The 11,880-nt window shown below is 42.0% G+C and overlaps 1 protein-coding gene across 1 annotated transcript in view; it reads right to left on the minus strand.

The window, feature by feature from the left end:
* Positions 1 to 5,417, minus strand: part of LOC124793790 (cyclic nucleotide-gated cation channel subunit A) — a 595,917-nt gene extending 590,500 nt beyond the window's left edge. Inside the window, exon 1 of the mRNA XM_047258047.1 lies at positions 5,322 to 5,417. The gene's annotated coding sequence lies outside the window, so the exon portion shown is untranslated. The remainder of the gene's footprint in view (positions 1 to 5,321) is intronic.
* Positions 5,418 to 11,880: the final 6,463 nt, after the last annotated feature.

Consider the following 11,880-nt stretch of genomic DNA (forward strand, 5'->3'; position numbering starts at 1 on the left):
CTCACAAACTATTGACAAACAGTTACTGAGTGGAATATTAAATTCCTTCAGTGTGTTGAGAAGAAGTGTTCCTATGTTGACACCAGTGGAATCTCCTTTTAAGTTGGGGAGAGATAATAAGGTACTTTCAATTTTTTGGGTCGTCTCATTATAAACGGTAACAACAGTGGGATATAAATTAGCATCCCCTTTGTTACTACTGTCCGTTGCAATAGAAAATGGCCATTTTTTCAAAATGTCTACGGTTTCTTCTTTTTCCTTTTTTGCCATTTCTCCGATAATTGCGACAGTTTTTGTCCTTCCGCAGCTATACTGCTATCCGGGAACATTTTCTGGAACAGGTGACTCGCATGGTCAGCGCAATGAATCGGCAAATTATGTTCTAAAGTAAAAGATGTAAATAAACATTCAGCATTTATCACTCCATCAATTTCACTTTTGTCGCTAAATTCCAGTTTTTATTGTTACTGATGCACTTCGAATTGTCTCAGTGCTTTTTTGTTTCTCCACCATGTGATACACGAATATCACATCGGCAAACGGTACAAAAAGCAAACAACGGGCCTTTCCTCGACTCGATAATGCACGGAAACTGTTCCGAAAATTGTTTTAAGAAGACGGAGTTATATTTTTTGGCCATGTTAAAAAACAAAGCCCCGAATCAAAATACTACGACAATATGCATCAACACACGTCCAAGCAGAACACTGTGCACTACCGAGGTTACTACATGTGCACTATGGGACACGGGCACATCTTCGACAAAATGCGTGGGAAAGAGGAAAAATAACTATGGATATATAAATCGCGCGCGACTTCCTGATTTCCATAAACTTCGATACGTCTCGATTAAGGTCGACTAATACGCAAAGAATTCCGGCAACTGGTGAAAAAAAACTGAAATGGCGGGTTTTCAAAACAAATGTCGTAAGTTTGACAATAACTAGTAAAAATCGGGAGAAATACTGGAATAATCGGAAGGCGGGAGAAAAAGTGGAAAATCAGGAGTCTCCCGCCTAAATCGGAAGAGTTGGCAGGTATGTTAAAGGTATTACAAACAATGCTCTGTTCAAGCACCAATGAATGGAAAAACTTGACTGTAATAACTGTTGTGTTAATAAAAACAACAAACTTTTTTTAAGTAAAAGATCAGTGGCTTTCAACTTAAGGATCTTTGCATGCAAACGAAATTGTTCTATGGATAATCCTCCGCCATTAGTTTCAGTTTTTTTAGCGGATCCCAAGGTCCTCATATAAGCTCTTTTTAGCACGTTTGGGAAGAACTAGATCTCACAGAGGAGGAGATTCAGCAGAAAGTGATTCTGGGAGTGTCTCGGATTACAGCAATGTGTTGGAACTGGTGGTGGGAATAACCTTTGCAGCCATACGTTCCAGTGTAAAAAAAAAAAAAAAAAACACGGGCTTCGCGTGTACTTCTGTTAATGATGTTCCAATTTCTATTTTGTGTAAGGCAGGAACTGGCTGTATTGAACAACATTATACAGAACTTGGGCAAAATAATATGAATACCCACCTAGTATGGCGTAGGGATTCCCTCGGAATCCGTAAGAGCCTATATTCGCCTGTGGATCAAGTAGTAAAATCTCGACTGATAGTCAATGGGAGTTCATAGAATTCCTCGCAAAGAAACGATTCGTATTCCTTTAGAGGTGGTGTAGGAGATAATGAGCCTTCAAAAGGTTTTGTAATACCGACCGAAATTGCTTGACACAAAGTCCAGCGATCATTAAGTTGGGGAAGACTTGTTTCATCGCCTCGCAAACCATTCCTGTATCTTTCGTCATTTCAAGCCTACAGGTTGGTATGTGATGGTAGATTAACACGTCGCAACGACATATTGGTGAAAACTAAAACTTCTAGAGATTTTGCGAGGAAAAAAGAATACAAAGTCAAAGCGTAACAGATAAACGAAGTAGTAATATCCGGAAGTGAGGTGTTAACATGTGTGTGATGTTATTGTTTTTCTCTAGCCGCTGCAGTGAGTTGACAATGTCTGTGATTGAATGCCTACGTGTGTAAATGGATTTCCATTTCATGGCGTGCTGGTACAGCAGCCAGTATGCAGATTGTGGTGAAAACAACAGTCTTCGTTGCAGAATTGATTTTATTACGCGCGTTTCGCCTAATACAAGATATCTTCAGAGAGATCATTAGAGTGTTGGTAAGTGGGTTCTGTGTGTCACGATTAGGGCATCGGCAGAAAACAGACTGTCCGTGTCCTATATAGGGTGTCCCATTTTAATCTATACCGGCCGATATGTTTAGAGCGGCATAATTCTGCAAAAAAGTCACCAGTAAAAGTTGTAAAGTTTGAAAGGGGTCATGGAGTGGTTATCTTGAAATCACCTTGAACCCTGTTTTCAGGGTCAAACCAAGGTCAAGTTCATTTTTGCAAATGGTAACCCCTATTTTTTACTCCATATTCGTATTCTACGTGAAAAAATACGCTTTGTTTGTAGGAAATATTTTTTCGACAAACCAATGGTTTGTCGACAGGGGGGCTTCATTGTACCTTTCGCAGGTTACCAGTGCCTCGAGAACGAAGCGAGATCGGGAAAAATTTTCAATGAAGATCTTGTATAGTTTATGAACTCTGTCCACTGTTGAAATTTTCGTGAATTGAAATGGCCTTGAAATTATTTAGTACGGATTAACCTGAAAGTAAATACCGTCGGTACCCAGTGGGGAATGAGAGACCAGCATTGTGTTTGTGCCGGCACAATCAGGATAGAGAAGGGTGGACCTTTGAGGCTAATTAGTAAGCGTCATTGTCGGGGAATTAGAAATCATGACTGAGGCCTCAGAGAAATTTTGCCTTTAGAGACTCAGAAAATTTCTTGGCTGTGCTCACTTAGAATGATTCTTGACTGGCGTGACTCTTACGGCCTTAGAAGAAATGTGTGTTAACGGATTTAGAAAAATTCCACTTCGTCAAACTGTGACGAATTTCGTTTCTTGGGACTCAGAACAATCTCTTCAAAATGGGCAGTTGGTCGATCATCTGAGATCCAAAATTTCCAATGAGAACCATGTTAATCAGCCCTTTTCAGGGCTAACGACGTGCGAAGTCCGCTGGGCAACCTCCACGTGGTGCACGTTGGGTTCCGCTAATGCCGACCGCATTTGCTTTCAGGTTGATCCCTACTGAAGAGTTTCAAGGCCAAGTTCACGAAAATTTCACCAGTGGACAGAGTTCAGAAACTATACAAGATCTTCATTGAAAATTTTTCCCGGTCTCGCTTCGTTCTCGAGATACTGAAAACCTGGGAAAGTTACAATGAAGCGCCCCCTGTTCACAAACCACTGGTTTTTCGAAAAAAATGTTTCGTAGAGACAAATCGTGTTTTTTCAAGTAGAATACGAATATGGAGTAAAAAATAGGTGTTATCATTTGCAAAAATTAACTTGACCTAGAAAACATGGTTCAACGTCATATCGAGGTAACCACTCCCTTCAAACATTACAACTTTTACTAGAGACTTTTTTTGCAGAATTATGCCGCACCAGAGGTATCGGCCGGTGTAGATTAAAATGGGACACCCTGTATAGTAAAATAATTAGAAGGAAGTATGAGCTCACGTCATATTCCGCTTTTAACAAATGACATGAGCGCATACCTGATTCGATTTATTTTACTATACATGGTGAAAAGTATTTAAACTGACAAAGTCTGGGAGGTTGTAGGGGACATCAAAACAAATATTTTTCCCTCATGTTATTTTTTCCTATGAGGATTATTTAAACCGGTTGAGGCCTTATTACGCTCTTCAGTTGTTAGGCGCTGTATTACGACCTTCAGTTGTTATAGGGCGTATTACGCTCTTCAGTTGTAGGCAACTGCTGTCCGCCAGTGTAGTAGTACATCGTCTCTGTTTACTAATGGAGCGATACACCTGGAGTGAGTTCACTGATATGGTTGGTGCGTACTATGTAGCGCACCACAAGGGACGAGCTGCACAGCGGGTTTATCAACAACAATATCCTAATTGCAGTATACCGCATCATACGACCTTTGCTGCTGTGTACCAACGTCTGCGTGAGACCGAGTCATTTAGCAGATTACCTGGACAGGGACGCCGTCACACAGTAAGAACACTGCAATTTGAGGAAGCTGTCTTGCAGCATGTGGAACGGAATCCTTCAATCAGCACTCGTACAATTGCACGTAACATGGGGACAAATTAGACGAATGTAAGAACAGTCCTTCGAGAGCAATTGTTACGTCCATTTCACTTACAGCGTGTCCACAACCTGGAACCAGTTGATTATCCACCTAGAGCACAGTTTTTGCAGTGGTACCTGGAACAGTGTGAAATGCATCCTACATTTACATCCTCTGTATTGTTTACCGATGAAGCAACGTTCGGGCGTGATGGAGTCTTCAACATGCACAATTCGCATGTTTGGAGTGAGGATAACCCACATACCGCAGTTACTACCACTCATCAAGTGCGGTTCTTCGTTAATGTGTGGGTCGGTGTTGCTGGGGACTGTTTAATTGGGCCGTATCTGCTACCTAGGCCATTAAATGGCAGGCACTATTACAATTTTCTCTCCAGAGCATTGCCAGTATTGCTGGAAGACGTCCCGCTCCCTACAAGACAACGTATGTGGTTCCAACATGACGGGTCGCCGGCAAATTTCAGTCGTCGTGTGCGTCGATTCCTGGACCGACGGTTCCCAGAAACGTGGAATGGCAGAGGTGGTCCTGTACCATGGCCTGCTCGATCCCAAGATATGGCCCCTATGGACTTTTTTCTGTGGGGAGAGATGCGGATACTCCTGGGGCTTAGACAGAACATGATCCGACGTTGTAACCTTTGTTTACTTGTCAATGGAGGCATTTTTGAAAATTTACTCTAATTGAAATTGGGTTGTGTTAACGTGTTGTCTCTTGGTCATAAAAAAATGAAAAAGTGTTTGTTGATTTAATTAATTTACCACCAGAGAAATCTTCCTCTACTGGTTTAAATAATCCTCATAGGAAAAAAATGACATTAGGGAAAAATGTTTTGATGTCCCCTATAACCTCCCAGAGGTTGTCGGTTTAAATACTTTTCACCCTGTATATTACGAAGGTAGGCAAATCTTTTTGTCGTAATCATGGCACCCAAAAACCACTTACCAACACTGTAAGAGTCAATGTGAAGGTGTTTTGTACTATGCGAACGCGCGGTATGAATAAATAAAGAAATAAAATCAATTCTGTAACGAAGTCTGTTGTTTTCACCACTAACTACATGTAGGCTACAGTCGGACAGTAGCGTAGAGGAGCGGGGTGCTGAGCTGCAGGTACGTACCCGGTAGTGGAAGGGCAGCGCCGGGTCGACGGCGAGCCGGTCCCCCCAGCAGAAGGGCGTGGGCTCCTGCTCGCTGTCGCCGGCGCCCGCGAACTTGGCCAGGAAGCCGTCCGCGCCGCCCGACAGCGGGTCGCCGCCCGCCGCGCGCCGCCACCGCCTCTGCAACACGCCGCACGCCGCTCCAGTACAGACCACACCTCGTACACGCTACAGGCTGCGAACTGCGGCTATCTCTAACGGCTAGTGACAGGGTAACGACATCGACAGGCACCAACATCAGACGCCATTGCATTCTTCACAAACGACTTCACCGTTTACCCAGCGAACCTGAAACGGACCATTTTTTTTTATAATTTGGCCAGCCCAATTTTTTTAAAAATTACGTTCTATACGGAGTATGATGGAACACGCGAGGCAATACTGACCTTACGACTTAGCATGGAAAATAGATTAAGGAAAGGCAAACCTACGTTTCTAGCATTTGTAGACTTAGAGAAAGCTTCTGACAATGTTGACTGGAATACTTTCTTTCAAATTCTGAAGGTGGCAGGGGGGTAAAATACAGAGAGCGAAAGGCTATTTACAATTTGTACAGAAACCGGATGGTAGTTATAAGAGTCGAGGGACATGAAAGGGAAGCAGTGGTTGGGAAGGGAGTGAGACAGGGTTGTGGCCTCTCCCCAATGTTATTCAATCTGTATATTGAGCAAGCAGTAAAGGAAACAAAAGAAAAATTCGGAGTAGGTATTAAAATACATGGAGAAGAAATGAAAACTTTGAGGTTTGCCGATGACATTGTAATTCTGTCAGAGACAGCAAAGGACTTCGAAGAGCAGTTCAACGGAATGGACAGAGTCTTGAAAGGAGGATATAAGATGAACATCAACAAAAGCAAAAAGGGATAATGGAATGTAGCTGAATTAATCGGGCGATGCTGCGGGAATTAGATTAGGAAATGAGAGGCGTGAAGTAGTAAAGGAGTTTTGCTATTTGGGGAGCAAAATAACTGATGATGGTCGAAGTAGAGAAGATATAAAATGTAGACTGACAATGGCAAGGAAAGCGTTTCTGAAGAAGAGAAATTTATTAACATCGAGTATAGATTTACATGTCAGGAAGTCGTTTCTGAAAGTATTTGTATGGAGTGTAGCCATGTACGGAAGTGAAACGTAGACGATAAATAGCTTAGACAAGAAGAGAATAGAAGCTTTCGAAATGTGGTGCTACAGAAGACTGCTGAAATTTAGATGCGTAGATCACATAACTAATGAGGAGGTATTGAATAGAATTGGAGAGAAGAGGAGTTTCTGGCACAACTTGACTAGAAGAAGGGATCGGTTGGTAGGGCATATTCTGAGGCATCAAGAGATCACCAATTTAGGATTGGAGGGCAGCGTGGAGGGTAAAAATCGTAGAGGGAGACCAAGACATGAATACACTAAGCAGATTCAGAAGGATGTAGGTTGCAGTAAGTACTGGGAGATGAAGAAGTTTGCACAGAGTAGCATGGACAGCTGCATCAAACCAGTCTCTGGACTGAAGACCACAACAACAACAACAACGGAATATCAGACGGCCACTGGCGTAACTGAGTCAGCAAACGGCGGTGATAAACGTACACTCGCTAATGTAATCGATTATCATCAACGGATTATTTAAACATTTTTACACTTCCTATCTGAAACAGATAGTAGATTTCCTCTCACAACCGCGACGTATAGAGCTTTTCTTATTTTAAGCTCTGCGGTCAAACATTACTTGAAATTATGTAACAGTTTAACATCTCTGAGATAGGTTGAATCACTCTTTCCGTCGTATCCCCCTCGTCACTACTTCTGGTCGTTGGCCAACTGTCATTCAGTCAAGATGGTGTACTCAGTAATGAAACAAAGCAGTAGGCTCTGCCAGAAATATCGACTCTTAGACAATGTGTCTAATAGTTTATTTTAACACGACGGTATGACATCTTAGGCAATTTATAACACTTAAAACACTTGATAATGGCACTTTGAAGTCGAAATCATGATTGTTAAGTGTAAATGGAACACTGTAAATAAACAACAGTCTAATGACGGTACTGACTTTAAAGACAGCAGAGATTGTTCAGAGATTCAAAGGGAGCATTAGGCAATCATTAACCTATCCAGGTAAGGAGGACAAAAGAAAACGAATGGGTACACTTAGAGACGAAGTTGTTAAGATAGTAGATGATAAAACAAGCAAGAAAGACAAGATCCAGTACAAACCCTGGGATTCAAAAATGATTCAAATGACCCTGAGCACCATGGGACTTAACTTCTGAGGTCATCAGTCCCCTATAACTTAGAACTACTTAAACCTAACTAGCCTAAGTACAGCACACACATCCATGCCCGAGGTAGGATTCGAACGTGCGACCGTAGCGTCGCGCGGTTCCAGACTGAAGCGCCTAGAACCGCTCGCCCACACCGGCCGGCCCTTCCGATTGCCCACGAGGTACTAAATCTAAATGATGAGAGAAGGAAATATGAAAATACAGCAAATGGAGCAGGTGAAGGAGATACATACATATAAAAACCAAGACTGACAGAAAGTGCAAACTGGCAGAGCAGACTGGAAAGATAAGACACGCAAGGCATGAATAAGTAGTGAACAGGAAGACGTACCTATAGAAAAATGTGAGATGATGATGATGATTGGTTTGTGGGGCGCTCAACGCACGGTCGTCAGCGCCCGTACAAAGTCCCAATTTTTTCACAGTCCAATTTTTTTTCACAGTACAGTCACTGTCACGAATGACGATGATGATGAAATGATGAGGATGACACAAACACCCAGTCATAGGCCAGAGAAAAAAATCCCCAACCCGGCCGGGAAGCGAACCCGGGACCCCGTGATCTAGAGGTTACAAAAATAGTCACTAGACCACGAGCTGCGGACATGATTTAAAAGACCTTCAGAGAAAAGACAAGCACCTTTATCACTGTTAACAACTCAGAAGACAACCATGTACTTGACAAGGAACATGCCAGGAATAACATGCGGTACATATGGCAGACGTTCAAAACCTAACTTAACAAATTATTTTTCTCGACCAAATTCTGCTGACAAACACTTGGAATTTGTTGTGGGACAGGCCCTAGAGTTTTATGAAGTTCCGACAGATAGAAGTGCTATACGTAGCCTTCAAAATTGCATCTGTAACAGAGGTGCGTTCCAAGCAGAGGGCTCTCAATGAGTTTCTTTCGGCGGAATACCAGAGAATCACAGATATTCATAGCGGCCTGCAGAATATCGACGGGGATCTGACATTGAACAAAAGCACGGTGAGTTGTTCGGCGATGCGTGTGTCATCATCGCAACAAGGTCGCACAAACCTGTCCGATCCCTCATGTGCTGGCCGACCGCAAACAACTATGCCTCATGCAATACTGGAACATGCGAACACTCTCATTCGAGGTGATCGACGGATGCAGACGAACACCTCGCTGCACAACTGGACATCTCTATTGCTAGTGCTGACACACTTGTCCGCTAGCTGGGTTCCTCGCCGCCCAATACAAGACCATAAAGAGCAACGAAGGACCAACAATGTAGAGTTGCTTGCGCGTTACGAGGTTGATGGTGTTAATTTTTTGTCGAAAGTCGTCACAGGCGATGAATCACAGATTCTTCGTTTCGAACCGGGAGGAAAATGGCAATCCACGTGGCGTCACACCACCTCTCTCCCGAAGAAATTCTGAAGGTATCAAGGGTAAAACACATGGAGGGAAAAATTATCTACAAGTTGTACAGAAATCAACCTGTAGTTATATAAATCCAATGTCATGAAAGAGGAGCAGTAGTTGAACAGGGAATGAGAGTTGTAGAATATTGCCGATCTCATCCAACCTGTTCTTTGAAAATGAAACCACAGAGGAACCAAGGAGAATTTTGTATATTGAATTAAAGTTCAGGGTGAAGAAATAAAAACCTGAAGGTGTGTCGATGACATAGTAATTCTGTCACAGACGGTAAAGGACTTGAAAGAGCAATTACCGGAATGGACAGTGTCTTGAGAAGAGGTTATAAGGTATCAAGTAAAACAAGGTGATGGAATACAGACGAATTAAATCAGGTTATGCTGAGGGGATTAGATTAGGAAATGGGTGTAAGGAGTGTGTCAGAAATCTACATTACACTGAAAACAGTATAGCGAACTTAATGCTTTTCTTTGCATTCTGTAAGCAATCAGATATCGATAGTACCAATCTGAGGGCGAAATATGGGACCGCGATTCTAAGCATTGCTGTGAGACGTACGTCTGCGAGAGTGGAAGTAGTAGTGTCGGTCGATAACACGGAGGCAGAAGACGTGTCACGCTGCCCTCACGTCGGTGATGGCACATCTTATCAGACTCAAGGTCTAATTTCGTTTATATAGCAGGGAGATGTAGATGACTTAACTACGCTTGAAGATGGAATTCAAGGTAAAATTCGCAAGCATAGCGCAAAACCAACTGCAGGGTTAGGGTCGTGACTGTTAGTCCGAGTTTACAATAATACCATGTTTTGCTTGTCAGTTAAAGATGCCTCCTTATCCTTCAAATAATAATAATTATTCTCCACATCTACTTAATAAATATGCTGTGGTTATTAAATGTTAATGTAACTTTGAAATTGAACTGACTTGTTAATCTGGCACTCAGTCATTATTGATACCTATGTCATTGTAATTGTCATCGTCTAATATTGGTTATGAGTTATGATGATTCTGAAGTTTTAAATAGACTTTATTTATAAAATCGCTTCTCACAAGTTATTTAGTAGTTAACCGGACCCAAGCAATTTCCTTTTTATTAAATTCATTCCTAATAACAATAAGCTTTAGCCACTGCTGCTGCGTGCTGCTGCGAATTGCTGTAAACCACATGGAAAAAAGCAGTATTCGAAAGAGCTGAGTGTAAAACGTAGGGCCAAAACAGAGACACTGACACACCAGAACATGTCCTGTACTCTAATCCAGTAAATTCCGTTGCACAAGTCACATTCTGTATCACTTGTAAATTCTTGTTCAAAAACGGAGTAAGATGGCTTTGGTATTCATTGTAACAGATTCATTTGTTCCTGTAGTCTTTCACATTCAAATACGCAGTCAGACAGCTTATCCAAATGTCATTTTTAAGTTTTTCATGTAACGATCTGTGAGGGTTTAAAGGACGGACTCAGAGTGTTAAGCAGGTTATATTCCGTTTACTGATAGCTCTGGTTGCTTGTCGAGTCCATTTTGACTGACGAACGTAGGCATATTTATTGTAGTTACGTTACATGACACACTGAAAGTAGTAGACGATTTTTGCTATTTAGGCAGCAAAAAACTGATCAAGTCCGTAGCAGAGAGGATATACAACGCAGACTGCTTGTAGAAAGAAAAGAATTTATGAAAAAGAGGAATTTGTTGACATCGAACATAAATTTAAGAGTTAGGAAGTCCATTCCAAAGTTGTTTGTATGGAGTGTAGCCTTGAAGGAAAATGATGTGTGGACAATAAACAGTTCAAATAAGAAGAGAACAGAATCTTTTGAAATGTGTTACAGAAAAATGTTGAAGATTGTGTGGATTAATCGAACAATTAATGAGGAGGTACTGAAACAAATACGAAAAAAAAAGAAATTTGTGGTTCATCTTCATCAAAAGGAGTATCGCTTCTTCGCATCAAGGAATCGTAAATTCGGCAATGGATAGGAATGTGGGGCGTAAATACTATAAACGGGGACGAAGGATTGAATACGGTAAACAGTTTGAAATGGGAGTAGCTTATGGTAGTTATTCGGAGAAGAAGAGGCTTTCACAGGATAAACTTTGGTGGAGAACTGCATCAAAACAGGTTTTAAAAAAAATTACGTTCGTGTTTTTTATAAGTGCTATCGGCTCAAAGGAAACAGCGTTCGATGCCTGGGAAACGGGGAGGGGGGACTTTATACATTAATAGCATTTGCCTGTCAAGAGGCTGAGACGTATTGAAATACAGTTCCTGATGAATAAGCTGGAATGTTTTACGGAATGAGGGTACGTGAATCTACTGATAGTAATTTGTACGTGGGGCGAAGACAGTAAACTACTTGGGAAATGGTACAAATGGCTCTGAGCACTATAGGACTTAACATCTGAGGTCATCAGTCCCCTAGAACTTAGAACTACTTAAACCTAACCAACCTAAGGACGTCACACACATCCATGCCCGAGGCAGGATTCGAACCTGTGACAGTAGAGGTCGCGCGGTTCCAGACTGAAGCGCCTAGAACCGCTCGGCCACAGCGGCCGGCAAACTACTTGGGAGAGTGGTGGGAGTGAGAGTATTTAAATATTTGATAGCTTTAGGTGACGCTGTCTACAATCATTTCCGTGAACATCCATAACAACAAGAATAGAACATTGCGCTGCATAATCACTCATTACAGAAGCCACACGACTCAGAGACACATTCTACAAACTGCGATAGGGTATGCGGAGAGATTCACCATCAATAACTTCAGTATGTGATACGAACATCCATGACACTGAGTCGCAACGTATGGATTGGAACTAACGACTAACCAGA

The sequence above is a fragment of the Schistocerca piceifrons genome, chromosome 1 (assembly GCF_021461385.2).
Source record: "Schistocerca piceifrons isolate TAMUIC-IGC-003096 chromosome 1, iqSchPice1.1, whole genome shotgun sequence".
Lineage (NCBI taxonomy): Eukaryota > Metazoa > Arthropoda > Insecta > Orthoptera > Acrididae > Schistocerca > Schistocerca piceifrons.